The following is a 12021-nucleotide window of genomic DNA, read 5'->3' on the forward strand; positions in this document are numbered from 1 at the left end:
GGCACAGGGAGATCAGCTCCGTGCTTTGTGTCCACCTAGAGGGGTGGGATAGGGAGGGTGGGAGGGAGACGCAAGAGGGAGGGGATATGGAGATATATGTATACGTATAGCTGATTCACTTTGTTATACAGCAGAAACTAACACACCATTGTAAAGCAATTATACTCCAATAAAGATGTTAAGAAAACCAAAACAAAACAGGGGTAAGAATAATACCGATTCCAAAAACCTGTTGTGGGGATTATAAGGCGTACGAGGTTCCAGGCTCTGGGCCCAGCACAGGGTAAGCACTCCATGATGGTGACCAACATGGTCTGCATGTCCCCAGGTGCTGTGGATTCAGGGCCCTGATGCTTGGAGGCAGGGGAGGACTGCCTGATTTCAGAAGATCTCGTTAGAGGCCTCTGTGCACTTTGGGATCACAGAGGCAGGGGCACTCCCCCCCTTGACATATAGGAAAATGTCTGGGGAACACACATAAGGTTCTGGAAAGGCACCTGAAGGAAGACAAGAGGCCTGGGTTCTGGGCTCACCCTTGGGAACACAAGGTCTTCAGTCAGTCCCTCCTCCCCTTCACAACCACATTTTCTCAGCCCCACTGGCCTCCTGGGAACACTGGGGCCAGCACACAAGATGGGGAAGGCTGGGGCCCAAACAACCTCTGATGTGTAAACAGAACACGAACAGAAAGAGAGGGTCAAAATCCTTTTTAAACAAAAAAAAAAAAAAAAAAAAAAAGAAGAAAGAGAGGGTCAAGCAACAAGGCTCCAGGATGACGGGCATGGTAAGCTCTTGGAAGACTAGAAGAACCCTGGAAGGCTGCCTGGAGGAGGTAGAATAGGGAGGGTCCTTGAAGGAAAAGGGAAAGTGGTAAGGAAGGGCATGCACACTGGCAGGATCATGAACATTCCTTCCGGGAATCCTGGGATCTGACCGGCAGGAACACAAAGCCCAAGTCTGGCGTGATGGGGCAGGGAGGTTACTATCTCCCTGAGCTCTGCCACCTACTAGCTGTGTGGTACAGTTTTGTGGCTGCTGTGAGCCTCAGTTTCCTCACTCGTAAATTGGGTATAAAATCAGTCCCTGCCTCTGGATTTGCTGGTGAGCGTTACCTGAGATCATGCTTATAAAACACTCCACATGGTCCTGGCATGCAGTAAGTGTCAATCAGTGGCAGCCGCTATTAGGAGTTTGGGCTTTCTATAGGCACCTTCTACTAGGGAGACTCACAGAAGGAATCAGATTCATATTTTAAGATGGAGCGGAGAAGCGGGGAGACAGTGAGGAGGCCTGAGCAGCTGCCTGGGACCAGAGGAAAGGGCCCAGCAGCCAACACCCCTTCTTCACAGAGGGGCCCCCAGATCCCAAATCCCCAGCCCAGGCTGCATGACTGTGACTGTTAGGACGGGCCTGCCATGGCCCCCTCGCCTTCGCACTTTCCCAGCCGCTGGGGGTTTGGAAGGACATCTTAGGAATCTGGAAAATTTGCAAATCCATTTAAATCCTGAGAGGTTGCCTGGCGGCCGACTGGCCTAGAGCCAGACAGATTCTTAGGGACAAGGCTTGGGCCCAGGGACAAGAGGCAGTGGATCTGAGGTCCCCGTTCCCTGCTAGGTCCTCTTGCCATGTACCCTGCTGGCCATCTCTCAATTCCCCTCTCACACTCCTCCCAGCTCTCCCCGCCACCCCCCAACAGGCGGTGCTTTGCTTTGGAGGCCCCCCCTACCCTGCTCGGCACCCAGAAACCTGTGGGATTTGTTTGATGAGGGCAGGGGGCACCCACCCCAGAAGCAGCCTGAGCAGGAGAGAGCTGGCTCCTCCAGCCCTGATGTCGCCGACAGCCTCCCGGCCTCCTCCCATCTGGTTTGGTTAAAAATATTTTCCATTTTTTGACCTACCCAAGAAGGCGCAGTCTGGGACAAGGGGACAGGACAAGGGGCTGGGGTTCCCTCCTCTTCCCAGCACTTACCTTGCTGCTGATGCCTTCTGAAGTGTGGGCAAGGTCCTGGGAGCTGGGCTGTCACCCCCTCCAGGAAGACCTCCTCACTGCCTACCCTCTCCTGTTATCAGAAAGACTTTGCTGGACCCGAAATTGGGCAGCGGCAGGGTAGGAGGGCAGTGAGGACCTTTGCAGGCTCCCAGAGCCTCAGGAGAATGGAGGGAGTGAGGGGCTACGGGGGTGAGGAGTGGCCTCACTCCCAAAGCATCCCTCTGGAGGAGCAGGGCTGCCAGGAGGGGCAGCCCTGGATCTGTCTGTCTGTATGGCTCGGCACAGGCTGCTTGCTGCCTGGTGCCGCTGGTCAGAGGGGCCCGGGCGCTCTCCTCCTAGTCCCTCCTTCTCTCCAGCTCCAGACTGGGCGGGCAGGGACTGTGGGCTGCTGGCAGCCCCAGGAGCTCACACCACCGTGGGCTTCCCTGCCCCCCCCCCCCACTTTGGGGGAAAGGCTGCAGGACGGCCTCTGATTGGCTCAGCTGGGGGAAGGGGGGCTGGGGGCGGGGAGGGTGGACGCGTGCGTCTGTTTTCAATTTTAGTTCCCCCTCCCTCTTTCTTTTCCCCCAAGTTTCTTGTTTTTCTTCCTCTTTTCCCTCTGCTTGCTCCCTCCCGTAGCCTGCTCACTCAGGATGTGAGGAGATGTTTAGAAATTCCGCAGCCCACGCCAGCCAGCCGCTGAGTCACTTTTATTAAAGAGTGGCCTGGCCCCACTCACCTGATGCCTGTCTCGGGTGGCAGACTCCCCTTGCCGTGGCACCTGGGGCTGGGCCCCTTCTCTGTGCCTTAGCTTTCCCATCTGTAAAAGGAGCTCTGATAACCTATCCGGTTGATTCCATCGACATTCATTCCTTAAACAAGCTTGTTGAGCACCTACTATGTGCCAGACACTGTGCTGGGTGTTGGGATGCAGTAGTAAGTTACAGTCCCTGACCTCAGGGTACCTAGGCTAGTGGGAGAGACAGTGCCCAGGGAGGGCAGGGGGGCTGAGAGTGCATTTAGAGGGGCACTCGCAGAGGCTTAAGGGAATCAGAAAGGGCTTCTGAGAAAAGGTGACTTGGAAGAGAGAGAAAGCCCTTCTGAGGTTATCAGTCGCTTCTCATAAGAAGAAATCAAGGTCCAGGGGTGAATTAGCATAGAGAGAGAAAGAGACATGCCCAAGGTCATCCAGCAGACTTCAGATTTCCAGACATCTTCCTCCATCATCTCAAAATCCCTGGAGTACCAAGAAAGAATTATTTCCTCACTGTATAGACAAGGAACTGAAGCCCAGAGGAGTGAGATGAGCTTCGCAAGCTCACACAGCTATGGCAGAGCTAGAGCAGAATCAGGCCTCATGAGTCACATGGTGGAACAGATACAGGTGATCTGACCCCAGCCGAAGACCCACACTGCAGCGTCAACTGGCCCTCCTGTCCCACCTTCTTCTTGGGTTATCCCTTCCCCATCTCGCATTCATTTTCAAGTGCCTGTTGCGTTCCGTTTCCATCCTCTGCACTAAGGTCTGCCAAGGCTCCTCTAGGAGTCCCTCGGCTTCTCACCCCCTCACTTCTTCAACCGTCATTTCCTCGGATCAGAACATGTCTCTAATCACAGACTTCTGACCAAGGGCATCATTTTAAAAGGGCATAGATTTGGGTTGTGTCACCCTGCCACCATTACTGTACATATGGGGAAACAGAGTCTCAGAGAGAGGAAGAAAGGTGTCCCAGGTCACACAGGTAGAGCCTGACTCTGCCCAGAGCTCCTTCCATCCTGCCCTCTGTCTACACCCTTTTCCTCCTGGGCCTCACCCCAGGTTCCTGTTCATGGGGAGAAGGAGGTTGGGATTTCATGCCAACCACGGTAACCTATCTTGCACTCATTTCTTGGTCTTGTCCCAGTGGGGACTGCTCAGCAGAGCATCTGGCTGGACCACACAGAGGGAGAAGGGTTCTCAGACGAGCTCCAGGCAATGTGGTGGGGGCCATGAGAGCCTCCCAAGAGAGGGGGCCTGGTCCAGCTTGGTGGCAATGGAGTCACAGGGGAATACGGGGGACTCCAGAGACCACAGGGTCAGGCCTTCCTGCCCAAAGATTCCATCAGTCTTTATAACTTTCCTCCAGGCATTTGCCTTGGCCATTCACCTCTAAAGCCTTGGCCCAACTTCTCGGACCAGGTCAGTGGGGGAGAACAAGGAGGCATTTCAACTCCCAGTACCCAAAATAGATAGTCTGGGAGTCAGGAGACCCAGCTGTGCACTACTTGTGTGGCCTTGGATAGGTACCATGTCCTCTCTGAGCCTCAGTTTCCCCATCTGTTCATAACAGGGGTGGACTCACTGTGCTGGAGGGCCCTTGGGATGCTTTGTCTACAAGTGTCTTAGAGTTGGACTCTAGCTAGGGAGAGGAGGCTGGTGGACCCCAGGGCAAGGGGACAGCTGGGGGCCAGAGATGCAGCACAGAGGGGAGGGGGCGGCCGCTGGTGGCTCCCCTGGGAAGCTGACGGCTGCCGGTTTCCGGCCAGCCCAGGCATCCGGCTGGCCCATCTGGAATCACTTAGCCCCTACCACCATTAACCCTTGGCAGGCACCAGGACTGTTATGCCTCCTCATAGCTGAGATGGGGTTGGGGGATGCAGAACCACATGGAACACCACAGGGCACTCACTGAGGGCTGGACAGTTGAGGAAGAAGGGTCATGATTGACAGGGCAGGCTCTGGAGCCGGAGACAGAGCTGGGTTCAAATCCCAGCTTCTGCAGTTCCAAGCTACATGATCTTGGGCAAGTCACTTAAACTTCTCAGCCTCAGTTTCCTCCTCTGAAAAATGAAGATAATTCCAGGAATGACTTGAAAGACTGTTGTGATTTGTAATGCACACCTCAAGGCCTAAGTACAGTGTCTGAAGTGTTCTTGAAATAGCGCGTTTCCCTCATTCCAGCTGCAGCCCACCACTGTGTACCCCTAGGCTGAGCTCTCCACTTTCTGGGCCTCAGTTTCCCCTGTGTACTCTGAAGGAGTGCGCAGTGGGCAGTGCAGTGCCGTCACGCTGGGGTGGTCAGCGTGGCCCCCAGCCCCACTGGGGACAGGATAAGCCACGAGCAGTCTCCCACCTGCCCAGATGCTGGGAGCCTGGTCCAGCCTCCGACAATCCTGTCTTGGGAGAGGCTAGGCTGAGAGTGGGTGGGCGGAGCGTGGAGCGTGGGGAGCCCTGCCTGAGGTGAAGTGCGATGGGGTACAGAGGGAGAGAGGAGCCGCAGGCCTTGGGGTTCAGCACGTCCCCTTCCCACTGCACAGTGTCATGCTTGGGGATTAAGAACCTGGGCTCTGATATGGGTAGTTCCAACCCAACTCTGCCATTTCCTAGCTGTGTGACCCTAGACGAATTACATGATCTGAGCTCAAAGAGCCTCAGTGTTTTGAGCTGTAAAATGGGGTTGTTGAGAGGCCTGAATAACACCTGCACCGAAGGTGTTTTGTTCAAGGACTAGGGCAGAGTGAGAAAGCTCCACAGAAGGTACCTGATTCTCAGGTGTCGCTGGGAGCTGCTGTCACAGAAGTCCACCATCAAGGCTGGAGGGAAGCTGGTCCAACCGCTGCTTGTATAGCCAGGATGCCTGAGGCCCAGTGATGGAAAGTGACTGCGATATGAGACCAGGACAGACACCCAGGTTCTGGTCTAGACTCTCAGGCCTATGTTCTTCTCTGAAGGAGGGAACCGGGCTGAACTGAACCCCCTCCTCAGCCCCCCAACCCACGCTGCTTAGAGCCGGAAGCCAGAGCTCTCCGTGGGGCGGGGGAGGGGGCCCGGAAAGGGCGCCTGAGTGGGAGAATTCCCAGTAGGCCAGCTCAGTGCTCACTCAGGCAGCACCAGCGGCCACCACATCTGGCTCTCCCACGCTCCCGGCGCTGCCCCCCCTCCCAAGCTCCCCCGGCCTGGGGCGAGGATGCAGCACACATGTCCCAGGCATTGGCACAGTCATCTTGGATGTCAGGGTCTGAAGAGTCCTAAGAGCGACAGGCATGGAAACTGAGGCCCAGAGAGCAGAGGGGACTCGCCTGAGGTTAGCAGAGACAGAAGGGGCCTGGAATGCAGGACTCCTGACCCCCAGCACCATGTCTTTCCTCCCTGCACACCCTGAGCAGGTAGGTCCCTGTACCTACAGGTGGGGGAGTGAAAAGAGGCACACAGTGGAAACTGCCCCTTCCCCTCCTGGACACTCAGCATAGTGGCTGGCTGGTGGGGCAGAGGGACCAATGGCGGCTTCAGGCCACATTCTCAACCTAGATTCCTAGAACTGCTTATGCTGGCCCAGGCTGTCACCACCAAGGCCTAACAAGGGCTTCAAGACCCTGCCCGCCTCAGCCTCTCCCCAGCCTCCAGCTGGCCTTGGTCTCAGTGCCCCAGGGAACAAGAGTGTGTCCTTCTGGTACACAGATGGCTCAAGGACCATCAGAACAGCAGGGCCCTCAGAGGCCACATATCTCCCCCTCACTGGATAAACTGGGTCCCAGAGAAGGCCAGAACCCTCTTGAGGGCACACAGCGGGTCTGGAATGGGGCCTCGGACTCCCAGGCCCTTCTGTTTCTCCCACCGTTTATCCATGCAATTCAAGTTAACTGAACACCTGCTATGTGCCCTGCCCTCATAGAGCTCATAAGCAAACACCAAGGAAACCACAAATTAATAATATAAAAATTGTGACAGGGCTTCCCTGGTGGCGTAGTGGTTGAGAATCTGCCTGCCAATGCAGGGGACATGGGTTCGAGCCCTGGTCTGGGAAGATCCCACATGCCACGGAGCAACTGGGCCCGTGAGCCACAATTACTGAGCCTGCGCGTCTGGAGCCTGTGCTCCGCAACAAGAGAGGCCGCGATGGTGAGAGGCCCGCGCACCGCGATGAAGAGTGGTCCCCACTTGCCGCAACTAGAGAAAGCCCTCACACAGAAACGAAGACTCGACACAGTCATAAATAAATAAATAAAAAAAAGAACGTGAATTTCTTAAAAAAAAAAAAAAAAAAAATTGTGACAAATGTGATGAAAGAGTCAGAATAACAGGCTGGGTAGGTGGGGTTCTTGTTTAGGTAGATTAAGGCTTCTCTGGGGAAGACATAGTTCAACTGAGATCTGAGGTTAAGAGGCCACCTACAATGCAGGGGTAGGAACAGTGTTCTGGACAGAAGGAACAGCATGTGCAAAAGCTTGGAGGCCAGAAAGAGCCTGGTGTGTCTGAACAGGAAGAAAACAATGGTTGAGGCACAGAGAGGAGACATGGTGGGGAATAGGCTGGAGAGGTAGTAAGGGGCCTTGTGGGCCTGACAGGAGTCTGGCTTTTGTCCTGAGGGTCAGGAGGGGCCAGTGTAGGATTTTAAACAGGGCACCGATGAGATCATGGTGGTACGCTGTGGAGGATTGGCTAACAGGGGCAAGAGGCGAGGCAAGGCAGGGGGCTAGTAGGGAGGCTATGGTAGTCGACTGTGGGCTGACTGCCCCCACCCTGACTCTATCCATCCCAGAGGCTGCGGGAATGCATTCAACTGGGAGTTGGGACTTCTGGGCCCCAGTCCATGCTTGACCACTGACTCACAGTGTGACCTTCCTTTCCTGGCCTCTGTATCTCCTCTGGACAATGGGTCAGACACAGTGCTCCTTCAGATGTGCACATTCTGCCCCTGGGTCTCTGGCTCTAGTGTCCTTTCCGTTCCCTAAGTGGCTGTGTACTGAGGGACTGCCCCCCCACCCAGGCCACGTCTCTGTTTCTCCACTGGGAGGGGGAGGGGAATCAGCACATCTTGTGTCAAGATTGAGACTAGGCAGCCAGTGAGCCTTCCAGTAGTACCTCAAAGGGCCAGCAGGTGGCGCCCCAGCCTCTGAAGGGGGCAGGAGGAGGCGAGGACCGTGATGGGAGGGGAGAGAGGAGGGGGGAGGGGGCTCCGGAGGGGGCTCCCAGCAGCTCCAGCACTCACCCATGAGCCTCACACCTGCCCCCTGAAGGTGGGCAGAGATCACCATCCTCACTTCCACCTCAGAAACAGCTCAGAGAGGGATAGTTCCTTGCCCAAGGTTGCAGAGTGAGATCAAAGCTTGGCTGGGAATGGCGGGGCAGTCTAGGTAAGCCTAACGCTGGCCGTGGTGCCCACCAGCTTCTCTTAAGCAAATCACTTCCAACAGGAAGCTGAGCCCAGAACCTCTTTCTTTCAGGGCCATAAACCTGATTTAAAAACCAAGTTATCACCAAGATCTTTATGAGGCCATCGTCTCTGAGCCCCACCCCAGAAGGCCCTGGTCGGGTGTGTGAGAGAAGCCCAGAGGGAGGACTTCCAGAGTGAAGAGGGGCCCACCTGGGGAGCCAGAGGGAAGGAGGGCTCCAATAAACAGCCGCTCCCAGAGATAAGGGGCTGTCAGAGAGGAAGAGGCTGCCACATGGTCGAGGAAGCGGCTTCTCCACCCACACATGGTCACAGCACCACAGCTGGACGGCTGTCCAAAGCAACAAGTCCCCAGTGGGCACCTGGGGACACTGAGGCCCAGGGAGGCAAGGACCCAAGGTCACCTGGCGAGTCAGAGGCCAAGGTGGGGGAAGACCTGCGATTTCAGACGCCTAGCTTGGAATTTCTGAACAAGGTTACAGTGTCCTCAGAGGTGTCACATGAGGGGTAGTTCAGGCCTCTGACTGAGGGGTCCATCTAAGGGTGAGGGCGAGGGGGGAGCTGAGGCTCTTTTGCATGAGGAAGCTAGAGGAGGAAGAGGAATCAGGTATTTGTTTAAGCAAAACCCTGGGGTGAAGGGAGAGGCACATACAGGCTCACTATCCTTCCACCTGGCTCAGCTGGAGAAGAAAGAAAAACTTCCAGACAGGCCACTCACCTGCTGTGTGGCCTCAGGCAGGTAACTTCACTTCTCTGAGCTCTAGCAGCTTCATCTGCAAAACAGGGATAATAATGACCCAACCTCACCGGGCTGCCGTGAGGATGAAATGAGATTAACACATGCAAACCACTTGGCATGATGCCTGGCACTTAGCAAATGCTCAATAAATAATGGTGCTCTTGTTATTATTTCAGCACAGGTAAAAGGGCAAACCCTGCAATCTCAGAGAGATGCAGTGAAAGGGCGCCGAGCTGGGCATCAGAAGACCTGGGTCTGATTCCAGTATAGAACTGACCTGCTGTGGGAACTTGGAAAAAAATCCTTTCTTTCTTTAGGCTTCTGGCCCTCAGTTTCCCTACCTGTAAAATGAGTGGGTTGACTCTCTAAGGGTCTTACATGATCAGGATGCTACGAAATGTATGATAGCCTTGCTCTCCTACACTACACGGACCAGGGGTGCCGTCTGGAGGACCAGCAGGGCTGGCTGAGGACCCCTTGGGTGCTCTGGCTGGGCAGCAAGAAAGGCCAGTGGGGTCAGGAGACCTAGCTTCTGTGCCCAGCTCTGTGCCTCTGTGACCTTGGCCAGGCACCTAGACCTCTCTGTGCTTCCTGCTTCCTTTCCTCATCCAGCAAATGGGGCCAGTTTGTCCCACCTTTCCCAGTACCCAGGGCTCAGGAAAGAGCAGGCCCAATGTGGGGTGGGGGTGGGTGGAGGCCAGCCCCAGGAGGTGTGTGTGGAGCGGCAGTCACCTCCTGCCTCCACCCTGGGAGAGGACAGCACGGAGGGGACCACGGAGCAGCTGGGATGGGCCCCCAGGCCTTAGGCCTCCCTAACTCTGCTCTCTCCCTGGCTAGGGAAATAGTCCCTGCTTTGCCTGGAAAGTCCCCCATCCCTCAGCCACCACCCTAGTCCTGGACACTGTCTTCATCACTCCTGGACCCCTGCCCAGCTTCCTTGCAGCTTTCAGGCTCCCCACCTCTCCTCTGGCTCATTCTCCACACACCAGCCACAGCCCCCTTCCCACGACACAAAACCCTTGATAACAACCTCCCATACCCCTCATCAGGTCTGTCCTGCCGGGCCTTGCTCTGTCTCTCTCCACACTCCTCTCCTGCCCCCGTCTTGTGCCCCCCAACCCCGCATCACTGAACTCCAAATTGGTCTTTCAGTTCTGGAGGACCACGTGTCCCCTCCAGCCTCAACCCCTCTGTTCACACTGTCCCTCTGCCCACAGTGTCCCTCCCTGCTCCCCAGGGCCTTGACTCATATGTCACTTCCTCTTGCAAGACTTCCATGTCTCCTCCCTTTGGGAAAACTCTCCGGATTCCTGGCCCTCACCGAGATGTAATTTTGCCCCTATTTGTGATCATTTGATTCATACCTGCTTCTCCCCCTTCCCCTTCTGTAAGCACTCCAAGGGCAGAGCCTCGCTCAGTACCTGACACAGGGTCAGCACAAAGGAGGAATGTTAATATACATTTGTCAAACATATGAACACATGAACAAATGAATTCCTATACCTAGTCCCAAACTTTAAGCCTTCCATCTAGGTCTGATGTAGCATATTCTTGGAATTAGAGGGCACCTAGAGGGCACCAACTTTCTCACTCCCTGGGATAGGCATCCTTTCAGCAATATCCCTGACGGGGGACCTCCAACAGTCACCTGCATACCTTCTGTGATGGTGAGCTCACCTCTCTTTCACGACCGCCCTCTAGAGGGCACTTTACTATGGGTGGGTTGGAATCCATTTCTGTGCCTGCAGCTTTCTCTCTGAGGTCTTAGGTCTGCCCTGTCCCCCACCCCAAACTCAGACTTTCAAGTCACTCTCCAGGTCTTTTCTTCCTCCATTCTGAGCAGTCCTGGTTACATCAACTCAGAGAGTAGAGCCCATTCCTCTTGGGTTTCTTCTCCCTTCTCTGTATACTTCCCAGTTTCTCACTGACCCCTTGAAAAAATGGGTCCTGGGCAGAGCCCAGAACTCCAGAGGACTTGCTGAGCAAACTTTCACCAACACATCCACTTCCTGACCTTCCCTGCTAAGGCAATGATGAGCTCATCCATGTCAGCCACAACCCAGGCAGCCCTCTTCCCCCCTCCCACGAACAACATTCATTTTGCTGCATAAACTTGGGCATAACCCCTTTCCTTTCGGGGTCTCACTACTTCCATCTGTGCAATGAAAAGAATTCCTCCAAGCAGGAAGGGGCACCCTGGGCATAATGTCCCTCACTCTGCTATAGTATCCATCAGAGCTGCAGAAGAACAAGATTCTGACCGAGACCAGCTTCATGGGTGAGTCAGCTGTGCAGTCACACAGGGCCCAGTGTTTAGAAGGGCCCCATGCTTGGTTGAATGCCCTACCGTTGCCATCTTGAAATTTATAATAATTTTTGAACAAGGGATCTCACATTATAATTTTGCATTGGGCCCTGTAAATTGTGTCCTGATCCTGACACATCTGTCTAGCCCTGAGATGCTGCTGACCTGCCCTAGCTAATGTGGTGACCCAAGGGACGGACAGCTTAAATAGATAAGACCCTGATTCTGCCCACCTTCTGGGGGCCACATGTCCCTGAACATTTAGGGGGCTCCCAGGAAACACTGGAGGATCAAATCCCATAGGGGGCTTCTGTGCAGCTCCTTGGCCCGGAACCTCCTGTGGGGAGGGAACGCATCTCCCACAGGCCTTCTGATCCAAAGCCCTGTCCTTCATGAATCCTTCCCCAAATCCCTCTACTTTGCTCCCCACTCCCGGTTCACTGATGGCCTCTCAACTATTTAACACCCCTCCACCCCCGTAGCTGTGAAATGTTTGGCAGTCTTTAATTGGGCAAGGTGCGGGGAGATGCATGATACATTTAAAATCCAAGAGAGCCCCAGCTATAATAAATGGATCAGGGCTTTAGGATAAGCCAACTATTAAAAAGACATCTTTGAATCAAATGAAACACTTTGAATATGAACTGGGTATTAGATAATACCCAGGACTTTGTGTTAATTTTTTTTTGAATTTTATTTTATTTATTTTTTTATAGAGCAGTTTCTTATTAGTTATCTGTTTTATACATATTAGTGTATACATGTCAATCCCAATCTCCCAATTCATCACACCAACACCACCACCACTTTCCCCCCTTGGTGTCCATACATCTGTTCTCTACATCTGTGTCTCTAT

The 12021-nt window shown here is 54.4% G+C and overlaps 1 protein-coding gene across 2 annotated transcripts in view; it reads right to left on the reverse strand.

The window, feature by feature from the left end:
- PDGFRB (platelet derived growth factor receptor beta) overlaps positions 1-2527 on the reverse strand; it is a 38857-nt gene extending 36330 nt beyond the window's left edge. For both annotated transcript variants that reach the window (XM_059917492.1, XM_059917493.1), the window contains exon 1: positions 1970-2527. The gene's annotated coding sequence lies outside the window, so the exon portion shown is untranslated. The remainder of the gene's footprint in view (positions 1-1969) is intronic.
- Positions 2528-12021: the final 9494 nt, after the last annotated feature.

The sequence above is a fragment of the Balaenoptera ricei genome, chromosome 3, assembly GCF_028023285.1.
Source record: "Balaenoptera ricei isolate mBalRic1 chromosome 3, mBalRic1.hap2, whole genome shotgun sequence".
Classification (NCBI taxonomy): Eukaryota; Metazoa; Chordata; class Mammalia; order Artiodactyla; family Balaenopteridae; genus Balaenoptera; species Balaenoptera ricei.